This window comes from Lepisma saccharinum, chromosome 6 (genome assembly GCF_977018435.1).
Source record: "Lepisma saccharinum chromosome 6, izLepSacc3.1, whole genome shotgun sequence".
NCBI lineage: Eukaryota > Metazoa > Arthropoda > Insecta > Zygentoma > Lepismatidae > Lepisma > Lepisma saccharinum.
The window spans coordinates 7,067,802-7,088,684 of NC_139234.1; the positions used below are offsets into that span (position 1 = coordinate 7,067,802).

The 20,883-nt window shown below is 40.7% G+C and overlaps 1 protein-coding gene across 2 annotated transcripts in view; it reads right to left on the reverse strand.

The window, feature by feature from the left end:
• The window catches only part of LOC145988531 (methyl farnesoate epoxidase-like), a 79,260-nt gene that overhangs the window by 40,836 nt on the left and 17,541 nt on the right, over positions 1-20,883 (reverse strand). The window contains exon 1 of one of the 2 annotated variants that reach the window (XM_083123434.1): positions 20,027-20,192. The exons of the other annotated variant lie outside the window; for it this stretch is intronic. The gene's annotated coding sequence lies outside the window, so the exon portion shown is untranslated. Of the gene's footprint in view, positions 1-20,026; positions 20,193-20,883 lie in introns of those variants that run through there. 2 annotated transcript variants of the gene reach the window in all.

A 20,883-nucleotide genomic window follows, 5' to 3' on the forward strand; every position in this document is an offset into this window, starting at 1 on the left:
AAATTGCTGTTGTCTCGGATCAGCTGCTTTGGAATTTTAGAAAAAGTCTGTGCCAGGTAGAAGCAATCAATGTTTTTGTGCCGCCCCTGTGTAAAGAAATTTCTAACCTTGTTTTGATTATCCAGTATAATGTCATCAAACACAACAACAGAATTATCGAGACATTCGTGAAGTGGCTTAACATCTGGTTCAAAAGTGGCAATATCCAATCCATCATATAGCTTCATCAGCTGCTGATATTTTAATTGTTCCAAGCTCTTAGAGAAGATATACAAGTGCCTGTTTTTCCAGTCTAACCAGTTGGGTGCCAATCAACCATTAGTGTAGTTTTACCACAAGCAGATGGCCCAACAATAAGACACCTAATATTATCAGGCAGCAAGTTGCCATTTCTCTTATTCTGTTGTTCAGGTTCTGGCAGCCTTTTTATAACATCCCAGGTGCTCATATTATCACTTAGTCTGCATCGATCCAGCTGTTTTCCGGATGACCCAGCCATTTGACAAATAACTTGTTGCCTTTTCTGCGGATGATTTTTTCTATGAGATAAGTGTCAGGCTGTTTAGTTTTGCTGAGCTCTTGTTCATAGAATCTGCCTTTGACAATTTCTCCTCGATGATCTTTTATTATATATGTGTTAAGGGTCCCGGGTTTAACTTGAACCACTGTAAATAATTCTGTGCTCCAGTTTCTTGTAAAGCCTCTCTTGAATAAGTGCTTATATTTGCTGATTCTTACTTGATCACCCACCCTGTATTTGACCTTTCTTGTTGTTGGCTGGTATTTAGGATAATAAACAGTGCTGATCAATTTTTGCTCATCAGATGAAGTTACTTCAGAGGGTTTCATGTTGATTGTGGAATGGACCGAGTTGTTATATTTATGTAGAAGTTCTGGAAGAATATTAATCCATTTATAATTACCTTGCAGTGTAAATTGTTTATACATAAGATTTTTTAAGGTTCTGTTTAATCTCTCTACAATTGAGGCTTTGAGATCACTGTAACTCGAGTAATGTTTTATTGCCCGGCTTTTAATAAATTGTTGAAACACTGAATTATAAAATTCTTTGCCATTATCTGTTTGCAAATAGCGCGGTGATCTTCCACTCTGATTGATGATTGTCCTGATGGCTTCTGTAACACATGTTCCAGTCTTGGATTTGAGTGGCACAGCCCAGGCAAATTTTGAAAATGTATCTATTACAGTGAGTAGATACTTGTAGCCCTTGTTGATTTTGTCTAAGTTTTTCAACTGTCCACTTGACAACTCAATCAAGTCGCTCTGCCAGAAATCATCTATGCCCTTTGTAACTACTGGGAGTCTCTTAAAATTATGTCTGGCCTGTCTGTGTAATTCATCAACAATAATTTGTCTAGACATGGTATGAAAACAAGAATATTGCAACTATGGGGTGTTCAGCAGCTGATACTGCAGGATTTTCTAAATATAATTTGTCCCCTATTTGTATTTTAAATTCCAGAGATCCATCATCTTCAACATAGGCTGTTTCTAATGTATTGGGGTCTGTAAAATCCTCTAACTCTACACTGGTGATTTTCACTTTGTTATCAGCATTTGTTATTGATAAGGTAGGGTAGTGGTGTGCCTGTGGCTGATGCCAATATTTGATCTTGATTGGTCTCAGTGTGCCCCCAACAAAAAACTGGTAATAAAATTGTACAGGGGACAGCATATATATTTTGCCACCTGGTGTAAATGGTGAATCATATTCTTTGTTGGGGATGCTGTACAATTCAAGAATTACTGTATGTTTTGGATTCTCGATTATGCCTGTTATTTCCTTTTCTGCTGTAAGCAATCTGCTTGTTACAGATTCAAGATGCTCATTGATGGTCCTAACAACATCATCATGGCCTGGCTTGATTTTTATGTCCACAACAAGTTTCTTGTATTGTTGCACAATCTCTTGTAGCTGGGTGGCAAAAACAGACAGAGCATTTGCTTGATTGGATTCCATGGTCCCTAGCTGTTGCTTGATATTAGCTACAATTTGTTGCAAATTTTCAACAACTGCCAATTTTGAATTTTGAGCAGTAAGATCATGGACCTGTCTTCTGATATCCTCAAACAGGGCATGCAGTTCATTAATATGTTGATTGGTTGGTAGAGTGGCCACTGTCTGAGTGAGATGTTTGATCTCTGCTTGGATATTCTTGATATCTTCTGATTTCAATATCCTATTCACTGCCCTCTTAATATTTTTAAGTTCCTGTGATGTAGGAAGATTTGATACTGTATTTTGCAAAGATTCAAGTGCCAATTTTACATTGTTTAATTCAGAAGCATCAGCCACATTTTGCATAGCATTTTGGAGCAGGGCTATATCTGCCTGAGTGGGTGTGGATTGTTGTAAAATTTCAAGTTTTGTTTGGATATCATCGATCAAGTGATGAAAATGAGATAGTTCAGATTCAGTGTTGAGGTTTTCAAGCTTTGTGATCTGTTGCTGGACACTGACAAGAGTATCTACAATACCGGGCAGGCGAGATTCTAGTACATTTGCCAAATCACTTTGCACTGCTGCTATTGTACCCTCAAGATGGGTTATGGTACTTTGAATTTTTCCAAAATCTTCATATGTTTCAAGTTGCAGCTTAATATTTGCTACACTCCGAGTTATTGCATTCAAAGCATCAGAAGATGGCAAATTGTTCATAAAATTTTCAAGTGTCTCAATTTTTTCTTTAACCTCGGCTATGGCATTGTGCAGAGGATCCAGATTAGGTATCTGGAGTGACTGAATCTGTTCTTTTAGAGTGGAAATCACTAGATCAAAATCTTCTTGTGATTTTATGCTTTTGACAATTGTTTGAAGCTGTACCTGGACATTATTTATTTGTTCTTCCAATTGTTGTTTCAATTGCTCGGAGTTGGTGGCCTGGGTCTTAAATTTGGCTTGAAGAGCTGCTACAGCTTCTTCTAAACTTTGAAAATTATCTAATGTGGCCAGATCAGTATATTTCTGAAGCAGCACTTTGAGTTCTGAGTCAATTTTAAGAAGAGGGTCCATGCATTGTGATTGTAAATTTGTAATTTCTAGTTGAAGACTGGCATTGAGTGTGGTTTGTAAAGCTTGTAAATCACTTCTTAATTTCTTGACTCTGACATCAAGCATCAGAATCTCATCACTGTGATCTTCATGTCTTGTATGGCCAAATATATCATTAGGCATTTTGTTTTAATGGTTATTTATTATAGAGTATCTGATTCTTAATTCTATAAAAAAGGGTATAAGCTTGTCATATGATCCAGGGACCTCAATATATAAGCAGTCACCAGCAGAAACAGTATATACAGTGCCAGAAATCATGTTTGAGTGCTTAATTCTATAAATATTTCTCCCTACTGAAATCTTGACATCACCCTCAGGGGTTGTAATAAATTGTAATTGCCCACCTACAGGTAATTGGTAATGATTTAAATTATTGTTAAATATGTACAATATTTTACCTGTTTCATCATCAACATCTGTAAGTATGCTGTTCAGATGAATAATTAACAAGCCACTCAGTTTAGACAGCATATCAGAAGAGGGTTGTGGTGTTGGCAGCTCCATAATAGCCTGTTTTTTGAAGCCCAAATAAGTTCATAGGCATGTTTATTTATTTCAAATCATGCTCTGTAATTGGGCATTGTTTGCCACTTCTCAAATCACAATGCCCCCAAGGTAAAGTATGTATGTCACATGATAAAATGCATCTCTTATCATCATGTGGGTCCAGAGCCACTTTTCTTACAATATTTGAAGTCAATAAGTGATCCACACTCTGAGTTCTGGATTCTGATGTTTTGATTGAATTCTGGGATTTGATGCAATTTTTATAATCTTCAAATTCAAGATCTTTGTCAACAGTCACTCTGCTAATACCCTTGGCTTTTTTGACAACAGCACTACATGTTTCAAAAGTGTACACCTTGGCACTTAACCCAGCAAATTTCACAATAACATCACCAAGTGTCTCATCTTTTAACTTGCCAGGCACCTTTTTGTTGTGGTGGTGTTGAATCTTTGTATGTTCACTGGTATCAAAGTATTGAAACAATTCAGGCTGTGACATATCTTGATAAACATCTTCTGTTTGAATATCAAGAATAAAACTATCCGTGTCCATGTACAATAATTTTACACGATCACCATAAAAAGGTTTCAGCACATCATAATACAATATTAACATATGTAATTTGGCCAATTCCAATATCACAGCCCCTACATAAATAGGTTTATCAAATTTGATCTTTGTTTTCTTCATGTTGAAAAGTGCCATGTGCTCATCATAAATTCTTCTGTAATTGAAGTTGGGCTTTGCAACCAATTTTTTGCTCAGGCTGGGGTCAGTAATTATTTTAACATCGGTATGTTTTCTGACATTTTCAATAGTTTTGCCATACACTGAATTCACCATCAATTTAAACAAGCCCATATCAAATTGGCTCTTTGCAGATGTTCGAAGCTCCGTGTTTGTATCAATGTATGGTTTCAACCATTCTGAGTGCCTGAACCTTAAGACTTTGCCAACTTTGGTCACTTGGACACCATGTTTCATCAGGAACTGGAGGTTTTTGTAATATGTAACATAACCCTGTTTCGGCTCCAGAGTCATCATGAGCTTCTTCTGTTTAGAGCCAGGTGAGCACTGAACCTCGGGAATTGGGGGCAGATCAGAAAATTTCTTGTGCAAATGATCTGGAATTATCAGATCAACCTCTAAGATGAGGCCATGTTCACGGTCATCAAAATCCTGAAGATCTTCAATATTGTAATTTTCAACCCATTCAAGCCCTGCATATGGCAGTTTTTGCATCATGGCATAACCATACAGGCTGTTTGCATCTAAATACGTTATATAATTTGATGGCCGTGCTGGATCATAATCAGGCAGCATAATATGCTTGTTATTTGCTCTGGCATATCTCTGGGAACATTGCACCATCCCTCCTCTTATACATTTCTCCATAAACAGATACATATCTTGATCTTGGATCAGATCCAATTGCATGTTAGTGTTCAAAAACGTTGCGGACCATGCTAGACCCGGGGCACTGTAAAAATACACTGGGTCCAGTTTATAATTTTGCATGGAAGATTTTCTGAATGCTTGAAGTATATCAGCTAAGAGGGTGACATCAAGTTTCAAATATGCCATGTGATAATCACCAAATGTCTTGCATTTTAAATTGTTCCACATCAACTGAGCATGGTGATAATCTTCATCAGTGATTCCAGATCCTCTGATTTTGCTGTAAAACTCTTCTTGTGGTGGCAAAGAACACTCATCAAATTTAGAAAAATCTGTAACATAGTCATATGGATATACACCCTTCCGCCTAATTAATTTCAGGTCCTGATTTGGAAACGAAGCACGTGTGATTTTCAAGTGATCATCAGGTAATTGAGTGGCCAGTGTAGCCAGGCTAGCAGATAAAAATCTGTAAGAATCAAGAAATCTTATGTGAATAGGAACACCATCAACTTTAATTATCTTGCTAATAGATATATATTTCTCATCATTTTCAGCTAAAATATTTAAATTCTGCTTCTCAAACCCCTCGTACCTGATCAATGATGGAAATCATAATTGGATGCTCCATGGCAAAATATGGGGACAAATCTTGGTCTCTTGATCTTAATATTGCAGCTATTACACAGGGCCATTAAGAATTTACCATCTGTATGAGAATGGTGTTTCACCTTGATATTTATATCTGAAAATTCAGAATCACATACCGGGCATTTTTCTGCATTGTTGAAATCTTCAATCTGTTCCTCTGTTAAAGGCAACATAGGCTTTGATTTTAATAAGATGTTAGATGCTATGTCACGGCACTCATTTTCTATTTTATCTGCAAATATTTTGATGGCATTTGGTCCCATGTATGAATATTCTTTAGTAACAACACCATCCTGTACAACCATATAACAAAAGCTGGAAGGTTCATGTAGCTGGTATGATGTACTTGAAGATTCTTCGGGATCTGGATTGCAGAATTCAAGAGGTTTGACGTTCGATTCAAAATCACAGACAATATATGCTGGGTGTTCCAACGAGGCTTCATACTTTTTGAATTTGCAATTTTCACTTGGATTGGGCATCACCATATGAACAGGTTTATGGTTCCCACAGTATTTCAGATGCTCAATTAACTTGTTTTTGGCAATTTCTGCACTCTCTTCCCGAACCCCATTCACCATTTTTTGACCATCAAATTCAGTTAAGCATCTTCTGCACAACTTAAATATTTTTTTATATTTGTCTAGTTGTGTTCTCACTAAAGCTTCAAGATTATGTATCAGAGTATAATGGTATGTATCATCCCCTTCAATTAAGAGCAGATCAATCGGAATTGCAGATTCATCATCAAGTGTACTGATTCTGAGTGGTGCTATCAAGCAATTGCCAGTGGAACAAATAAATACATTAATAGATAATTGTTTGCCATTGATGTGCCTGGCCTTTTTTTCAAATTTGTCAATATTCTGAACAGACATTGGATATTCTAAACCCTCCATTGCATCATCAAAATCGTGCTCATGTTGCTTGTAATAAGTTATTCTCTCAGGATTTCTTGAAACTGGATACAAAGCAGCTAATATACACCACAAAAAGCATTTCGCGTCATTATTTTTTATATTGACCACGGCTCTTCTGTTTTTAATATTATCAGGTAATGGCACATATGTAGATACTTGTAATGGGCTGAATTCAGAAATATTAATATATAACTTGTGCGGAGAGCCACATAGGCTCCATCCTGACTCTTTTGCCGCAAATTCAGAGTGTTTAGTGTTCAATTGTTCCATCAAATTGCTTATTATTCTGTCCAAATTTGCATTTGAATATACCGGTACAGTTTCTGTTATGTGGGGCTGTGTAAATTTTGTGCCATTTGGATTCTTATATTGTGTAAACAATTTGAGGGAGAGCTTATAAGAGCCATTTTGTGCATTTAGAATTGCCTGGAGATCAGAATTTATACTGTTCAAGAAATTCTCAATGCCACATCTTGGCTCTGATACAAACCGGTGATCCCTTAATTGGCCATTAAAACTGCTACGGATAGGTTCATGGCGTGGCTGTTTTGCTGCTCTGGCATTAAGAGGTGCTTCGTGCCTTCTTTTCAGACCAGATGTAGATGACTGTACAGAGCAAGTATCTTTATGTGTATATGTGAAGTATTCCATGTTATATTTTCTATTGCATTTGGGGCAAATTATTGTGGGAGTTCTGTATTTATCTGGGTTACAAATTTTTTGGTGTCTGGCCCAATTAGAGCTAGATATATTTTTATTGCATTGATTGCAATATTTTTGATTCGGCATTTTTGCTGTTGTTTATTATATACAATTTCCTGGGTTTCAATTCAAAACTTTATACTGAATAAAAAATATCAGTTAAGTTCAGCTGTGTGATTTGTGTGTGTGTGTATGTGTGTATGTGTGTATACACTTAATATTTTTGGCTTTGGTATTTATATAAAATTTCCTGGGTTTTAAATCTAATCTCTATGGATTAATATTATTAATATTAATCTTATGACAGGTTGTAAAGCCAATAGCCCACAAGTGGAAAAAGAGAATAAATATTCATTCACACTAACCCAGCGCAAATACCTGCACAAACATGCAGGACATGGGACAGCTTGACTCTAAATATGAGTGAATTACAACAAATATCAGATTTTATATTGTTCAATATGAATTTAAACCAGTAAGTATGAGAAGCACTGTAAAAACACATCTGCTCTCATCGGCCACGCTTACAATACTGGCTGATGCAATACTCGGGAATTTCTGTAAGTACTGGCGCTGAGGAGAAACATGCAAAGCAAAAATCAATACTACCGTCTCGGGAATTCCACACACTGACACAGAGGGGAAACATGCAAACACAGAGCAATTCTAGAGGGCTCTGCATATTGCATTGTTTTAATATTGGATAAACAATTGAACCTGGTATCCAATTGAACTTAAACCTGAAGTAAATATGTATAGGTGGGTATGGATACAAGTTTATGGACAAAAATCTGGCTGATGCAATTTTTGTAAATATTAGCAAATCTGCTTGATGGGGGGGGGGGTTGATACTTTCCGATTACAAAACTCTTGGGTTAGGCAGGTGCTACACTTGAACAAAAAACTCATATGAACATGTTGAGCAAGTTTTAAGTATAGCAAATCTGCATGAGAAGAGCTCTTCCTTTCTGAAAAATTCCCGAGGGCATTTTTTACAAAAATCTTGAATTATGCAGAGTGCCACACTAGAGCAAAAAGCTCATATGGCCATGTTGAGCTTGTTTTAAGTATAGCAAATCTGCTGGAGAGGTGCTCTTCCTTTCTCGAGTTTATCCCACCGTAAATACAACTACTGACAGTACTGCTGAAAAATACTCTAGAATAGAAGACAAACTCAGTACAGTTCAATGTGGAGGAGCCTGTAAGTCTAGGCATAGCACCCACACCTCTTGCGTAGACCGGAACACATGCTCCAATATAGCTGGCGTGATCTCCTCTGTTGCTGCAGCTATTCGCTGTGTCAGTTGTTCTATAATATAATAATACATATAATAATCCGTGGCTCGACAGCCCTTGAAGGGCATAGGCCGATCTCCCGACTGCCGGTCTCCCTCCCACAATCCTACCTAGAGGCGTGGAGTTATTCAGTCAGTTGTTCTATAACGGTCAAATATTGAGTAACAGGTAATTAATCTAATTGCCCGTTATTAGGAATTAATTGCAATTGGTAATATTAAAATCCGTCGCGAATACAGGTGTCTAGCGACTGCCTTAGCCAACGCTAACTTGCTCAACCACCGTTTTTCGCCCGAATTCGGATTTACATGCATTCTTATGGGGAATAGCAGGAAAAGAGCAACTTCTAAACCAATGGACCGAATTGGATGAGATTTTAACCAGCGGAAGACCACATCTTGAAAGTACTGATTCCAAGATTTGAGCCTAATCAGAACAGAACTACGGGAGTTATGAATTATTAAAGATCTATCGCTGGATTCAATGGGAGACGGAGTCCTGGTGAGTTGGCTCTTACTGAACGTGTCGAATACAATAGCCGAGGATTTAACCTAATCTCTGCACGAGGGGCTGCTACCAGAGGTTAAGGACCGGAGTGAGCATTGACCAGGATAGGAGGACAACGGTCAAAGCACCAGAAACAATAAACAAGCACCTGATCTGATAGTTTCGGAGTGAAGGACATAGTAATGTAGATTAATATAAGTTGCACAAGATAAAAACCAGACGGTGAACAATTAACATATTTAATATAAACTGGACGTTATGTCCGAAACATTCAAATACATTGAACCCATGATATAGCCAGAATATACACAGAATACATCTGCTTATGATGTATCTTCTTCTGGCCGTGAAGACCATGCCTTGTAGCCATACGCTTAAATCCTAGACCGTATCATCCCTCCAGGTGTCCCATTAAAAAAAAATCAGGTATGCTGATGACCGTATCGATCTGGTGGGTGGCGAATCCTGGTAGACCTTCTCGGAGACGAGTGAGGTGTGCTAGGACCTGGTCCTGGGTATCCGGCTCTGCCTGGGGTAGGTTCTGGTACTGTTCCACCGGGGTTGGCTGAATTTCTATTTGGTATTGTAACGTTGAAGTCGTCGTCATCTGCAGTGTCACGTGAAACACGTCTCTTCAACCACCTGGGATGTACCACTCGTTTTATTCCATCTTCCAACATTATCTCGTAGAGGATGCTATCCCCAATTCGACGAATGACAACTCCTGGGATATAATTTGGAGTACCGTGCTTAGGTGATTGAACCCAAACTGCTGAGTTGATGGCGAAAGTACCATATCTCGATGAAGAATCGTTCTGAAACTTTGCTGACTTCCTCGGCTTGAACGGAGATTCACTCGACAGAGGCAGATAGTTTGGTTCCCACCAAAATCTGGGTCGGTGTTTCAAGACCGAAAGTGCTGGCAGGCTTCGTTTTCCACCCAGTCGCGTGTTCCGAAGGATGAAAAGAAGGTTGGCGATCCCCATATCAAGTTCAAGCGTGCTCAGATTGGGTTTGTCAGTTATAAGCTTGACAAGAGCGGTTTTGACAGTACGAACGTATCGTTCGGCTAAGCCGTTGCTAGGGCTGTGATAAGGCGGTGAAGTAACATGTTTGATACCATTCTTAAGGCAAAAGTTACGAAATTCGAGAGAAGTGAACGTTGGGCCGTTGTCGGATACGATAGTATTTGGTATCCCTAGCGTGGCGCAAGATTGCATAAGCCAGCGGATAGTTTCCTTTGTGTCCAATGTGTGTACAGGCCATACTTCTGTCCACTTGCTGAAGGCGTCTACTATCAGTAGGAACTTACGCCCTGTAAAGAAAAAATGGTCTATATGCCATCTCTCGTTCACGTACGAAGCGAGAGGCCATGAAGAATAGGGTCCGTTGCGGACCTTAGGAGCATTAGCTCGGCATGTATTGCAGCTCGCTACAAAATCCGTAATCTCTGTTGACATGCCTGGCCACCAAAATCTGGAAAGACACAACTCTTTCATACGAGTTGAACCTATGTGTCCATCGTGTAAAGCTCTAAGAACTTCATTCCGTTTAACTGTGGGAATGATAAGTCTACCCGACCACATGAGCGTTCCCTGCTCGTACGTTAGGTGAGCTCTTCTTTCGAAGAAAGGTGCGAGCTTCTTCCGTTCGGTAGACGTGTCGTGTTGATCTGGCCAACCATTTACTACACAGGAGACAACTAATGAGAGCAGTGGGTCTTCTGAAGTGGCGTTCTGTATTGCGTCTCGAGAAAGAGGAGTTACAGCGTCTTCAATGGACCCGAAATATGCATGAAGTTCTTCTTCTCCAGCTGGTATTGTGTCACGTGCTTGCGTAGGCAACCTGCTTAACATGTCAGCTACTTCTACCTTGCTGGAATGAATTATATTATATCGGTATGAAGATAAAAGTAGAGCCCATCTCATCAATCTATTGGATGAATGTTTTGAAATGGCTCGATCTGGAGAAAATATAAACTTTACAGCACGTGCGTCTGTAACAATCTCGAACTTAGATCCGAGTAAAAATTTGTGAAATCGCTTGATTCCGTGAACTATGGCTAGAGCTTCTCTCTCTACCTGGGAGTATCTCCGCTCCGTCTCACTGAAGGTGGTAGAAGAGCAGGCGATGGTCTGTAGACCGCTTTCAACTCGATGACACAATTGTGCGCCACAGCCGAAAGGAGAGCCATAAGTGATAAGTACAACTGGCTTTGTTGGGTCGAAAGGCACAATAGGATTTACCTGTCGAAGTTCCGCCATGATGCGGTCGAACTCGTGTTGACAGTTATCGTCCCAGTTCCAAGAGACGTTTTTCTTGAGTAAAGAAAGCAAAAAGTGAAGTTTCGAAGCTAAGTTCGGTACAAACTTCCGATGAAAGTTGATCATCCCGATGAAGGAATGTAATTGTGATTTGTCTTGAGGTGGTGGAGAATTTAGGACGGCCTCCAAGTTCTTGTCTGACGGCCGTATACCAGTGACGTCAATCTTGTATCCTAGGTACTCGATAGATGAGGTTAGGAATTGGCTTTTGCTGGCGCTCGCTTTGACATTGTGTTTGGCCAGACGATTCAGGACATCACACGTGCGTGTGAAGCATTCTTGCAATGTTTCACCTCCGACGATGACGTCATCAAAGTAGAAGGAAACTCCGGGAATGTCATCTAGGATCTTCGCTAGGACCATTTGAAACAGATCTCCACTTATGTTTATGCCAAAAGGTAGTCTGTGAGGTTTATATAATCCCCAAGGTGTGTTGACGACAGTGACGCGTTTTGCAGCTTCAGAAAGTTCCAACTGTCCGTAAGCCATTTGAAGGTCAATTACCGTAAAGTATTTACACCTGGCCAACTTAGAGAAAATATCCTCGACTCTAGCAATGGGAAACTTGACGTTTTCAGTCATTGTATTCACCGTTCCTGAGAAGTCAGTGCAGAGACGAAGTGAGCCATCTTTCTTGGTAACAACGACAAGTGGTGAGGCCCAATCAGAATATTCGACAGGTTCCCATAACCCTACTTTCACTAGATTTTGAATAGAATCCTGAACACGGTCTCGAATACCGTAAGGAACTTCGTAATGTCTACGAAATATCGGTGCAGAGTTGGATCTCAGTGGTATATCGACCAAATAAGGTGTAACGGGCTTGGATAAATCACCATCAAAGATTTTCTCGTATCTAGAAGAAATTTCTCGCCTTAGGTCGTCGGCACCAGCGCTAGTAATAGTACCTTGTACTGTGTTAGTTGAAAGAACACTGGCTGTAACTAATAATCGCCTCCAAGATGGTTGAATAATGTCCAACCACATACGACCGATCAATGGATATAAATGTTTCTGCTGGCAGAGAAAGACAGGTAAAGTATAATCCTTATTGTCTAAGTATAGTTTGACGGATGTTTGTGCTGTAACACGTACATATCCTTCGTTTACACCTCGTAATCGTAGGCTGGAATTAGATTTAACATAGTGTGGAAACAACTGGTCAAAATACTTCTCGTTGAAAAGAGTAACAGCGGACCCAGTATCTATTTCACATTTAACAATACACTTATTGATTTCGAGATTTATTATGAAGCTATCCGAACTGAATTGTTGCTCCAAAATGTGTTGAGTAGAAGTAACCAGTGTGGAATGATGACTGAGCGCATCAGTGTTAAGATGGTTGAAGCTGAACGTAGACAACTCATCGGATGTTGTGCTCCGTGAGGTTGAACTGGACGTTCTATTCACGGCTCTATCTTTCAGCTTCTTTCTGCATCGTATATTCCAATGGCCTTGTCGTTTGCAGTAGCTACAGGTTGCATTTCTTGCCGGACATAGACCTTGTGGGTGATTCTTTGTGCAGTTACCGCACTGGAAGTGTGAATTTTGCCTGGTATCTGTTGATTTCTGAAGTTGATTGCGGCTGTTCTGCTTCATTTCGCCCGGGCGTGGACTCGTCGAAGGGCCTGTGTGGTGATCTGGAATCATCTGCGTCAAATTTCTTGAGTTGGTGGCAAAAGTCACAGAATTTGCATTGTACTTATTCCAGAATAATTTCACTTCTCGTTCTAATAACTCACAATGCAAAGCAATTTCTTGACATTTAGCAAAGGAAAGATCACTTTCAGATAATAATCGTTTTCGAGTACTGTCTGACTGTACACCAACAAGGAATTGTTCAACAAGGCCTCATCTAAATACTGCTCATACGCACATTTGGCTGCTTGTTGTTTGGTTCTCACTACGAATTGAGTAACTGATTCTCCTTGAGACTGAATACAATTTCGAAACTTGAACCTCTCTGTAAACTTGTTGGTTTTGGGCCTGAAGTGCTGAACCATTTTGTCGTGAATGACAGCATATGTTAAATTATATGGCATTTTAGGAGCCGTAATATTGCGAAGTACTTGGAATGCCTTAGGACCAATGACTGCTAATAGAACTGCTGCTTTTCTTTCATTTGCCACATTCTGGGCAAGGCAGAGTTGATCAAAACGCATGAAATAACTCTCGATATCTTCATTTTCTTCAGCAAATTCGCTGAATGTAATGTTGAGAGCCATGTTGTTGAAACGTCAAATTACGTTAACTGATAGAAATAACAGGAAAATATAAAAGTTACGATGTGTAACTGAAACTTGCATGTAGAAAATTAGCAAACTTAAACGTTACATGTAAGACCGTCTTGTTGATTTGCTACAGAAATCTTACTTGTTATAATCCCGTGCCGATAAAGTCATAAAGTCATCCTGACGATACGATTATAATTCTACAAATTTTCTATTCACTGTCCGCAGCGCCAAGTTGATAGTTTCGGAGTGAAGGACATAGTAATGTAGATTAATATAAGTTGCACAAGATAAAAACCAGACGGTGAACAATTAACATATTTAATATAAACTGGACGTTATGTCCGAAACATTCAAATACATTGAACCCATGATATAGCCAGAATATACACAGAATACATCTGCTTATGATGTATCTTCTTCTTGCCGTGAAGACCATGCCTTGTAGCCATACGCTTAAATCCTAGACCGTATCATGATCACAGAGACTAGAGCGTCACCTCGTTCAAATCTGGAATAAAAGGGATGATTTGGAATAGCGAGACACAGTTTTGCCTAGAATCGCCACCGGAGTGTGAGCTACGCGCGACCTAGCTGCGAGTCGCAATCAGACCCGTGGTCTGGACTTGTTTTTCCTCGAGTGAGTGTTTTAGAGCCATGGAGTAGAGCAGAGTAGAACCAGGGGGTCGTTTTCCCCCTCGCCGTCAACGCATCCGTGCACATACGTGTGGTTATGTGAGAATAACGCAAGACACGTCCACCTGTGTCAATCGTCCGAAACAACGTCCTAAGTAGTAAAAGTTAATAACATTTGATATCCATGTGAAACCGCGAATGGCTCATCGCGTATGTTCGCCTCATCGCCCAAGCCACGTATCTGTACTTACGAGTGACCGCGAAGAACTGACCTATTACTGCGCAAGTTGTCGTATGGAGTCGACAGTGTACGTGTACCGTCCTGAACGTCCCTGCGAAGTGAACGAGTGAAGCCAGGATCCGATGATGCCAGATGGAGCTGCCGACTGATCCACTTTCGCCAACCAGGATAACCGCGAAGTGCAACACTGGAGTGCGGACGTCTTCCAGAACACTAAGACCACTTTCACCCAACCCAGGTCAGAGGCAGAGGCCTGCACAAGACCTGGAGCAGACCCGTTCGCGAGACATCGCTCCTGAAATGCCATGCAACCTGCGCAACATCCTCGCTTGAGCAGCTTGTATGCCAACCTGCCCAGATCGTTCCTGTCAGGCATTGTAGACCCGCCGGGTACCCGCAGTCTTACGATACCTAGTAGGTCTCAGTTCGTTCTTTCCATCAACTGCAGACCCCTCCCTCTGCATGACGTAGTTGCTTCGAGTAGAAACTGCACCGGGCCCACACCGTTCTCCAGTGTTGCCAACTGCAATAGATTTTCACTACTTAAAAAAGGGAACTCAAAGCTTCGTAAGCCACATCACCAATGAAATGAGATTTACGAATGTTGCTACCCCCCCCCCACACACACACACATTGAAATAGGTTTTCCGTGGCACAGGATCCATAAGTATATGTCGTAAATAACCAATATACGTATATATAGTGATATAGGGCAGGACTGAAACATGTCACGTTCGACGCTGAGGTCGCGAGTCAAACAACACACTGTTCTACTGCGAACACCAGGGCCGTAGCCAGCCAGGGGCATTGCCGTTACCCTCGTTTGGGGGGGGGGGGGCAAGTACTTGGATAAACGTAACAACAACAACAATCACAATAATAGTAATAAAGTAGCATGAAAGGCATTATTATCCTCATAAATCACGCAAAAAGGGGGTAGAAGTCGGTTCTCACGCATTTGTGTTAAAACAGAGGATTAGAAATATTTTTTCAACACGTCAATTTCACATTAGCTAATAATAGAAAACAAGCACACAAACTATTTTTGAAAGAAAGAAAGTGCATGATAAATGCATTCCGAATGTATATACATATGGCATGTAAAATTTCCATCTACAATATTTTATTTTCACATGGAGCGACGTATTACATAATTAATTCATCCAACTCGTAACAAACCAACATTAATAGCAAATAATATCACGGGCCGGCATAGCATTCTCTGTTTTAAAACTTTTCTCACTTAGATCGTTCGGCGCTCAGGGCCGACTCCCGCTACCCCTTTGCTTGAACTTGATGAGACTTGTACTTTAATGTTTGACCCCCACCCTGACCCCTCCGCTAGACAATTTCCGTCCAAGGTTGTGAGCATTGCACCCTGCCCCCTCTGGTTGCGCCACTGCGTGCCTGGTTAAGGCACCATGCAAAGAAAAACAATTAGTTTTCAGTGAGGAGATTTTTGTTTGCTCGATCATTCATTTAGATAAATGAAACTGTAATATTGCGTGCATTTCCTGGCAATAAGATAAAAACTGCTTACGCTGAACTGAAATCGCTAAGTATATAAATTCTCCTTGGAGAAGAAGCTCCTCCTAGGACTTCGTAGGATTTAGTAGCTGCGTGAGTAGGCAACACTGGCTGCAGCCGTCCACGTGGTGATGAAACACCTGGAGCGACACGCTGCCGGAGGGCTGTTTCCTTCCAGCAGGTTTTGCAGGCGCCCGGGTCTTGTTGAATGCCCAGGTACCTTGTAAGCGCAGAGCGCCTTGAAGACCAAGAACCCGGGTAAAGACGCAAGTCGACTCGTTGCCGTGGGCAGGCGAGCAGGTAAACCTGTTATCGCGTGCAAGCGGGCAGTGGGTAGGTAAAAGGCAAACTATGCTGGCCTCTAGTCAGAGGGAATGCAGCGAAGGTAAGATCCAACCATGTGCGTGTGTGAGAGAGATGACGCCAATCTACCGCGAATCTGCGTAAATCAAATCATTGCATAACTTAAATCAGTGCTATGGCATCCCTAGCCATCGTAATTCCGGCGGAGTAATCAATGTTACAGATCAGAGTTTATGTTAACAGCAAACAATAGTTCATTGAAATATATTTATACCTTCAGAAAAAAAGATAAAAGGGGTTCGCGCAATGAACAATTATTCACGTTATAGTACTTAAAACCATAAACGGTAAATTGTAAACGGCGATGCAGCCAAGAAATAGCATGAGTATAGTCAAAGTATTAATTAATCTAACCTTTGTAATTGTCATATTGTCGCAATATGCCATGGAATGTGTGTATGAATGAGAGAGAGAGAGAATGAGGGCAAGATGTACTGTTTGTTTATCTGTGCTTTAATATATGTGTACAGGGTGGTCCAAAAGTGAGGAAACACCTGAATAGAAATTGAATGGCATGATATTTCCAAAAACTAACATTGCAGGTTTGTAATAGGGGTGGGGGAAAATGTTATAGGGCATATGACGATGACGGCCGCCATCTTGAAATCCGGCATCTTGAATGCAACTTTAAAAGTTCAAATGGAAACCATGTCGTGTAATACCTCATTTCAATAGGAAATTTTCTCACGAGGTCAACGGTGTGCATAATTTTGCTCTAGCACCAACAGGGACGAAGTTATTAACGTTTTTATGCTTGCTTTATCGTTGCAGGTGACGTAACACAGCATGGGTCTCACGCAGGCAGAACGCATTGAGATCGTGTTGATCTCAGGCGAACGAAGCACGAGGGCGATTGCAGACGATTATAACCACCGTCACCCATATAGGGTCCCCATCCATTATGGTACCGTCAGTAAAGTGCTTGCAAAATTTCGTGAAACCGGGACTGTGGCTGACAAACCAAAATCACGATGGCGTCCCTCCTCATTACGGAAATTGTGTTCGTCAGTACCTGGATGTGCAGTTTCCCAACACTTGGATTGGACGACGAGGTGCTGTGGAGTGGCCACCACGTTCCCCAGACCTCACTCCGCTGGATTTCTACCTGTGAGGACATGTCAAGGCCATCGTTTACTCCGAGAAAATTCGAGATATTGTTCACTTTAAGCAAGGCATCATTGACGCATGTGCCAGCATTACTGCAGACACTTTACGCAGGGTTTTGCACGAATGGGTATCAAGACTGGCTTTAACTGTGGAACGTGTTAATTACGAACACAATTTCCGTAATGAGGAGGGACGCCATCGTGATTTTGGTTTGTCAGCCACAGTCCCGGTTTCACGAAATTTTGCAAGCACTTCACTGACGGTACCATAATGGATGGGGACCCTATATGGGCGACGGTGGTTATAATCGTCTGCAATCGCCCTCGTGCTTTGTTCGCCTGAGATCAACACGATCTCAATGCGTTCTGCCTGCGTGAGACCCATGCTGTGTTACGTCACCTGCAACGATAAAGCAAGCATAAAAACGTTAATAACTTCGTCCCTGTTGGTGCTAGAGCAAAATTATGCACACCGTTGAACTCGTGAGAAAATTTCCTATTGAAATGAGGTATTACACGACATAGTTTCCATTTGAACTTTTAAAGTTGCATTCAAGATGCCGGATTTCAAGATGGCGGCCGTCATCGTCATATGACCTATAACATTTTCACCCACCCCTATTACAAACCTGCAATGTTAGTTTTTGGAAATATCATGCCATTCAATTTTTATTCAGGTGTTTCCACACTTTTGGACCACCCTGTATATTCTGAACCACCGTAGTATTATGTCACGTCATTTCAGGTGCATGAATCAAATCCTCCTAGGTTTATTCTTGGTAACTCCGACTGTAGGCACTTATCCTGACCGTATTATAATTCATGTGATGTTTAATCCGCGTGACTGGTGTCACGGGGAACGATTCTGCGTTGTTGCGTTGCTCAGTCCAGTTTTGATCAATTTTGTTAGTTAGCGCGTAACAGTTCTATGGTGTTGATATTTACTTGGTACACCATAGACTTAATGAAACCCCTGGGAAAAGTCTAGTGGAGTCAGATATGAGAGCGAGCCGCCCAAAGACTTGGTGAGCCACGGCCGTTCCACCTATCGGGGATGGTGTCAGTGAGGTAGTCCCTAACGATTCTGGCGAAATGGGGTGGTGCACCAACTTGCTGGAAATCGACAGTGTTTTTTTTTATCCCATCCTGAACACCATTCATTAGCGTAAGGAAAATGTCAAGAAACTTTTGATAGCAAGCAAAATGTCACAGATAGATTTCATTCTTACATCTTACGCACAAGCTATCTATCCACCGATCGGTTAGCGTTTCTTGTAATTCTTGATTAAAGATGGTACCGAGAACGAGACGGTATTCCAAAAATAGAGACGAGAACGAGACCGAGATACATATGTGTAAAAACCGAGACCTACTGTATTCTCGATCTCGTCCAAGCTCCCAGGCCTCCCCGATGGGGCAGTGGTAGCGTCGTCGCCTTGTAATTATGGGGTCCCGGGTTCGATACCTGGTGGAGGCACATGGTGGTTCGGATCCCAAACTATAGGTCCAGTCCCGATTAGCCTTGCTGTGCATAAAGTGGACTTAAAACACCAAATCATAATCGTCCAAGCTCCGCCCCATCGTAGTCATATATTTAACCCTACATTGGTCTCAAATTCTATATTCCCTGATGATGAGAGCAATGTATGAGCTCAAAACGTTGGAAGCTAACGCCGATTTAACCTGACTGGTAGCCCGAGAACACTTGTTACTTCCATCCCAATTCTGAATCGGTTGAAATAATTTTACGCGCACGACCACTCAGGCTATTTTGCACCCGTCATGTCCTACGCGAACAGGTCTGCCTGGCTTTAAAATAATGTCTAAAATCAGCAAGCTACAAAAACACAAGATATCACTGAGAATCATACTGTCTGTGGCAGGCGCCAGGGCCTCGTTGGCGTGCAGTACAATTTCGAAGTGAACATTTGAGTGTCTTCCGAAAAGCTCACCATTCGCACCCATATTTCAAATTCTGAACGCCAGATTGTGTAAAAGAGAGATATTTATTTATGTATTTTAATATACATGTATAATTTCCTCTTTTGTTTGACGATGTAAAGGATGTTGAACCTTTTCTATCACTTAACCTTTATTTACATCTGCAATGTATTTTTGCAATTCACAACATTTGCATAACGTAAAAAGCACCATAAATCCCAAAGGAAGCACCACTACTCGTATAAAGATTTTTTCAAACCTTACATGCAAGAATAAAACTATAACCTACAAAAAACTAGTTTTGCAACTCCAAGTAAAGCGCGAACAATTCTGACGCAATCATTTGTAATTTAGAATATGATAAGTAAGGAATTTCATTTCTTCTGCAATTAATGATATTAAAATATATACTTTTGGCAATCTTCATCGTAATATTTATACACCTCACTCTGCAAAGAGCGTAAATTCAAGAGAAACGTCTATGAAATTATAACGATAGAACATCAAGGTCGATATGAGGAAGATTTATACAATGATAAATGGTTATTTAAATATATTTCTTTGCTTCATTGATTGAAAGGAACTTAAAGAAATCTTACCTTAAATTCTGTCTACGACACGAATGAAGAAAACTCACTATCACCCTGATTCACTTTCAGTTATCTCACTGGCGATATGAAGATAAGTTTTCTTTCAAAACAACTTCCTTGCAGTTACCAGTCTCTTTCGCAGACGTCTAGACCGCGATATTCTAGTTCAGAAATGGAACCGAATCCCTCCACGCAGAGAGAGAGAGAGAGAGAGAGAGAGAGAGAGAGAGAGTGAGAGCTTTTTGTAGCTCAGTCTCAGACATGGCAGTTCATGTCACAAAACAGGAAGATTCAATCTAGGCAGCTTGTGCAAGGGGTTGAGATAGGGCGTCTGGTTTCGAGGCTTTTAAGCAAGCACTGAACTCAATGTTGCTTCGCATTGGAGTGGAACGATATGGCACGCTTCTCAAAGAAGAATAATTGAAAAAATCTTTTCTTTCTTTTAACTACTCACTTCTGGTCATTTCGTTCCGGAACGAGAACAGCAAAAATATAACTGACAACGGCAGGAGGAGGAAGAGTCTTTCTTTCAGTTCTCTGTTGCACAAAACATATCAAATGTATTTGCACATGTGTGAATAGGATCATAGGCGTAACTTGGTGGAGACAGGGTGGACCTTACCCCCTCCCCAATATTCAAGTATACAAAAATTTACTTGTTAACCTCCTGGCACCTGGGGAGCGATGTAACAAGGAGACAGGATTTTTTTGATTCTCCCCCCCCCCAAAGGAAATAAATGTATTGTTAGGAATATGTCTCACAGTCTTAAAACAGTCAGTAAATTGGAGATAGGCGACTCCACCTTACTGCTAAGGATTAGAAGTGGAGATATGTCAATCTCACTCCAAAGAGAGCTCTTCAGAGT